Below are 6,737 nucleotides of genomic sequence, written 5' to 3'. Positions count from 1 at the left end.
GCAGTCCACGGCAGTTCAAAAGTATTCACAAATAGATCCTTTTTCTTCCGTTTAAGCCCCTATCCTTTTCTAAAATAGAACCCGCCATCTCTAGCCCCTCTATTTTTCAATCTAAACCCTAGATTTAAGGTTTAATTATGTTTTAGCCCTTGGTTTCTTTGTCCAGAGCCCTTCTAGTTTTAAATCTTCTACAAATAAGCCCTTGGAATCATATTATAGCCATAACTTCTCCATTTTAACTCCGTTTTCATCGATTCTTCCGCTCACGCGACCCTTGCGACATATACAGTAGCTTTATAACTATGGTTTGCCCTATTTATATTGTTTGATGTACTCTTTATTATTTATTATACTTGTTTGTTTGTATGTACTTGTGTGTTATGATAGACGGTGCGCAGTTCAAGGGTCCGCAAGAGCAAGGCTTTGAAAATGTTCCTGAGCAACAGTAGTACTTTGATGAAGGCAACTGGTCCTTGATCATATTCCAGTCCTAATAACTTTGTAAATACATATATTTACTTTAGTTGCATGCATGAGTCTATAATATGATGGATCCCAAACTAAGGATGTGCCTAGTTTCTTTGAACTTCCTTGATTAAATCTGGGTTGTAATATTTATGTTGTAGCTACGCTAGTTTCTTTTACTTAGTTTTTTGGTTGAATAACCTAGAAATTACACTACACTGGTTTAACTTCATGTTCAGGAATACTTTATTGGTAATAACTTCAAGATCATTGCATTAATTGGAACATGGAGAACCACGCAGGAAAATAGTGCAACCACAATACTACATGGCTCTGGTCTTGGCTAATTAATTAGAAACTTTAGCTTGTAATGGTCTTACCGAAAGGGAAAGAGGGGAGTGCATTGATGGGGTATAGCTCAGTCCTCTTGGAGGCTTTGTTTGTGGTCCTTGGCTAAGGTACCGCCTCATTAGGGAGGGTTATGACCACTGCGGCCTGAAATCTTAGCGGACAGTTGCAAGTTAGGGAATCTTTATAAAGGCCTCATAGTGAATCCTTGCCACTCACCTTAGAAGTATTTAAGGGCCTTGTAAACCCAGGCATTAAGGGAAACACGAGTTGTGGGTAAAGTGTACAACCTGTGCAGAGTGAAAATTAATATATCAGCCGTGCTCACGGTTACGAGCAGCTTGGACCTTCACATGATAATTGAACTTGAAGATGATCTGAATTGATGTTCTTTATTTATTGTTGCTATCTTATCTCTTTTATTTATTTAAGGGTTGGTATATACTTACATTTAGCTAATGCTTGCTAAATAAAACTTGATCAACTAAAAATGCTTATCGCAGTCAAACCATGTCAGCTTATCCTTGATTTTTGGCCTTGCATGTCATATAATTTACTCCACTTGCTGAGTACCAACCATAAGTGTACTCACGCTTGCTTTATTAAAACCAATGCTGCTCAAAACAAGATAATTGTCTAGAGTTCCCTAAAGATTTTGAGGAGTTCTAGGCGTATGTCTCCTAGTCATCTGCTTGTGAAGTTGAAGTCCGCTGCAAGTTATAAACGTTTATTTATTCACCTAAGATTAAGACTTTCGGTCATGTAATAAAGTACTATAATACTCTATTTTGTTATGATATTGCTTCGAGTATACACTTGTATAGTTTATCATATGTGCGGAACTTGATCCTGACGCACATATAAGATGTATTCGGTTCCTTTCCAAAACCAGATGTGACAGAAGTAGTATCAGAGCAGTGTTGACTGTAGGACATCAACCTAGTTAGTAATGGTCGAATTTTAAAGAATATCTTGCTTAGTAACCTAGCTTCTGCTTGATTGCTTCCGAAAATTGCTTATTTCTTGATTATATCACTATTCTCTCATCCTTGAATTCATGTTTGCCTCTCAAGTGTGTTGATGTTTTCCAACAAAAAATTTTCTTGCTTTAAGGTCACCTATAGTATTTTCTAAATATCCTCTATCTTGCACTGTCATCACTTTTGCTACAGATGGCCAGAATCAGGTAGACTGCTCACAAGAGCACCCGTGGACTGCCTCATCCGATCCATCATCCTCAGCAAGTGCCTGATCAGGAAGAGCCCGAACAGCCGGAGGACTTACCTGAGTTCATGGAGATCGAGGACAATGATGACGACTACCACGGCTACTACAAAGGAGGCTGGGTGGACACTAACACCGAGGAGGAGCCCATGGAGCTGCCTGAGGACCACCCTGATGCTGCAGGCGACAGCAATGAGGATGCTGCAGGAGGAGACAGTGCCGATCCAGGTGCCGCAGGAAGAGACAATGCTGAAGATGGTGATGATGACCCAGTTGCATCCAATGGTGGTGACGAGGATCCAGATGATGATCCAGAGCCAGCTGATGCAGCTGACCAACCGCCACCAGAGCCCCATAATGAGAAGCAAATACATCGCCTAGACTTTGCTGAAGGTCCATTCCCCGCACTTCTCTGAGGGCCATGCAGAAAATTGGCTTCCCACTAATGCCACGTTATGAAGCTTGCTTGTATAAGAATGCTCAGCCGGAGGAGGAGTGGTTAGTGGCAGTGGTGATCACTGTTCAGGATGAGAGGCATGGCAGCCGGATGGAATACTACAAGCACTTTGATGATGTGCCCAGGAGGACTTTGGATGCAGTGACCACTGAAGCTGCTAGAAGAGCTCTCTAGTATCTCTGCCATGCTTATCGGGAAGAGCTCCAGGGCACCGAGTTTCAGCAGTTTCCACGGCACATGAAGGGTGCCACCAGTGCGCAGATTCCTACCCCACTCCCTAGGGAAGGAAGTTTTCTCATGGACACCACGCAGGAGTTGGTCGCCGCGCTCAGCACTGACTTGGATGCTGCTGGAGCAGAGATCCAGAAGGTCAAGAAGAATCTGAGGAAGACGATCAGGGAGAAAGTGATTCTGGAAGCTCAGCTGAGGGGAGATCAAGAGTTACCCCCGGAGTGCGACAGTGATGAGTCCATTGAATACCTCCTAGAGTCACCTCCCCGCAAGCGTGTTCACTATGAAGAGCTCGGCTACAGCACCCGCTACCGTTAGAGATGCTAGATCTAGAAGTTTAAGTTAGGAGTATCTTTAAGAGTCTTTTTGTAATCGCTAGTTCGAACGGTCCTTATAGTTTGTTTAATCTTAGTTAGTGTGCTTGTGTGCTTGGTTTTGTGAGAACAATTTGATTTGGATCTTTATAATGATTGCGATAAATTGTGGAGTCATGACCACAATTATATCAAGTTTTTAATAAAGATAGATAGTTTAGTAAAGTTTGGGGTATCTATTTTATTTACTATCTTTATCTTATCCTTGCTCCTATCCTTTTTCCATGATTAATTGCATGAGTCTCACTTTTTTAACCGATCAGATGGTGAACACCAGGTCCGGATGAGGGGTTGATCAGCCTGCAGTGCCATGACAGGAAACGAGCAACAATACCAACCCCGATCCTCAGTAGAGTCAACAGCACCAGGCGCTACCAGTAGGGATGGAGCAGTTCCTTGCCGCCCAGACTCAGCTGCTAACCACATGGCGAACACTATCGCCAACATGCAGGCTTAGATGAACCAAGCTCCACCACCGCCACCACTGCCAGCTAGAGATAGGCATAGGGAATTCATGAGCCACAAACCTCCCTCATTTTCTCACTCACCTGATCCTCTGCAAGCTGATGACTGGATCAAAATGGTGGAGAAGATGTTGAACATCATCCAGTGTACTCATAGGGAGAAGGTCCTTTATGCTTCGGGCAGACTGGAATGAACCGCCGCGGATTGGTGGGATGCTTACACCGCAGCTCATGACACCCCCAACACCATCACCTGGTAGGAGTTCAGGAACAAGTTCAGGGAGCAACACATACCCAAAGGTCTGATGAAGCTCAAGAAGCAAGAGTTCCTTGCGCTGAAATAGGGAGCAATTTCTGTAAGTGAGTACTGGGACAAGTTCATCCAGCTATCTTGCTATGCTCTCGCAGATGTAGCAGATGACATAGAGAAGCAGGATCACTTCAGGAATGGTCTGACTGGTCCTATCAAGTATCAGCTGATGGTGCACACTTTTGAAAACTTCCAGAAGATGGTGGACAATGCCATCATGGTGGAGCATGCTCGCAGGGAGATGGGTGAGCAAAAGAGGAAGTTTGAGTCATCAGAGTAGTTCAGCAACAACTCCCGCCCAAGTTTCGCGCCCCCACAAGGAACACCTTTTCGCACTGGAGGGCAGAGTGTTAACTACGGGTAGAATCAATATCAGTGCCCCAACCAACAGAACTAGTAGTAACAGCAAGCTCAGTGTGTTGGTTAGTCAGTGTAGCATCCCAGCTTTCTGCAGAATCGCCAGAACACCCCTACTAGAACACTAGTGAGGAACAATACCCCTATTCCCACTGGTGGTAATACGTGCTTCAGATGTGGTGAGGCAGGACACTATGCCAATGGTTGTCCCAAGAGGAACACCCAGAATACTCCAGGCCAGTTCAACAATAGTGGGCAGAGCCAGACTCCACAGCAGCAACAGCCCAGGAACAACAACCAGATGCCACAGAACAACAAGGATCAGCAGAACTATATCCGCGGACGTGTGAATCATGTGGCTGCGGAGACCGCTCAGGAGGCTTAGGACATTGTGTTCAGTATGTTCCTAGTCAACTCAGCCCATGCATCGGTTTTATTTGATTCCGCAGCATCGCATACTTTTATTTCTGCCGAGTACTTTGCTAAGTACTCTATTCCCCTATGCTCCATGCCTAGTTCCATGCTAGTAAATTCACCTGGGGGAAATATGAGGGCCATGTATTAGTGTCTTGGGGTGAAAATACAGATTATGGGAAGGGAATTCTGTGCAAATCCAATAATCTTGCAGTCTAGTGGTATTGACATCATTCTCGGAATGGGATGGTTGATAAAGTATGACGCAGTTATTCACTGTTCCAAGCGGTTAGTGATTCTCACTAGTTCAAAAGGTGAACGGTTTGAGTTTGTTGCAACACTTCCATCGGCAACAGACTGTGCAGTGAATCGGCTGAAGGCAGATTTGATTGAGGACATCGAAGAGGTGTGTGAGTACCCGGACGTCTTCCCGATGAATTGCCAGGTATGCCACCTGAACGCGATATTGAATTCCTCATAGATCTTTTACCTGGTACCGCACCTATTGCTAAGAGACCATATAGAATGTCAGTTGGTGAATTAGAGGAACTTAAGAAACAGCTAAAAGAATTGCTAGATAAGCAGTTCATTCGTCCTAGTTCTTCACCTTGGGGAGCACCCGTGATATTCGTTGAAAAGAAAGATGGTACACAGAGGATGTGTGTTGATTATAGAGCTTTGAATGAGGTTACCATCAAGAACAAGTATCTGTTGCCTCGTATAGAAGACCTGTTTGATCAGTTGAAGGGACCCAAAGTATTCTCTAAAATTGATTTGAGGTTAGGATATCATCAGCTGAGGATACGACCCTCAGATATTGCCAAGACAGCTTTCACTACCAGATACGGACTTTATGAATATACAGTAATATCATTTGGGTTGACTAATGCTTCAGCTTATTTCATGTATCTGATGAATAAAGTGTTCATGGAGTATCTTGACAAGTTCGTGGTGGTGTTCATCGATGATATTTTGGTGTACTCCAGGAATGAGGAGGAACACGAGAAATATTTGAGGCTTGTTCTGCAGAAACTCAGAGAAAATCAGCTGTATGCCAAGTTTAGCAAGTGTGGATTCTGGTTGAGAGAGGTCTTGTTCCTTGGTCATGGTATCACAGGCGGAGGTATTGCAGTGGATCTAGGGAAGGTCAGAGATGTGTTGAATTGGGAACCGCCAACAACAGTGTCAGAGATCCAGAGTTTCCTAGAGAAACCCCTTACATCACTACTAGAGAAAGAAAACAAGTTTATATGGTTAGAGGCATATCAGAACAGCTTTGATGAGTTGAGAAAAAGGTTGACTACCACACCAGTGTTGGTTATGCTTGATATTCACAAGAGTTTCAACATCTACTATGTCGCTTCTAAACAAGGTCTTGGTTGTGTATTGATGCAAGAGGGACACGTGATTGCATATGCTTCTCGTCAGTTGAGGAAACATGAACAGAACTATCCCACACACGATTTGGAGTTAGCAGCAGTGGTACATGCTCTAAAGATATGGAGATACTATTTTTTGGGTCACAGATGTCAGATATACACCGATCACAAGAGTCTGAAGTACATTTTCACTTAGAATGACCTCAACCTAAGACAGCGAAGATGGTTAGAGCTCATAAAGGATTATGACCTGGAGATACACTGTCATCCAGGGAAGGCAAATGTGGTTGCCGATGCCTTGAGTCGCAAGAGCTATGTGAACACAACAATGGCTAGCTGGATGCCTCGGGAATTGTATAAAGAGTTTGAATGACTCAACCTTGGGTTCGTTGCTCATATAAAAGGGATCACTATGGAAGTGGAGCCGACTCTCGAACAAGAGATACGAAAGAGTCAGCTTGAGGATGCTAAGATTCAGGAGATAAAAGAGATGATAGAAGTGGGCAAGGCACCTAACTTTACTGAAGATGAACATGGAACTGTGTCGTTTTGAAAGAGAATATGTGTGCCCGATGTGGATCACCTTCATGAGAAAATTTTGCAGGAAGCTCATGATTCAGCTTACTCCATCCATCCTGGTAGTACCAAGATGTATCAGGATTTGAAGGAGAGATATTATTGGTATGGCATGAAGTGTGATGTTGCAGCTCATGT

The sequence above is a fragment of the Panicum hallii genome, chromosome 9, assembly GCF_002211085.1.
Source record: "Panicum hallii strain FIL2 chromosome 9, PHallii_v3.1, whole genome shotgun sequence".
In the NCBI taxonomy this organism is placed as follows: domain Eukaryota; kingdom Viridiplantae; phylum Streptophyta; class Magnoliopsida; order Poales; family Poaceae; genus Panicum; species Panicum hallii.
The sequence above is the reverse complement of the archived record's forward strand: the minus strand, read 5'-3'. Positions refer to the sequence as shown.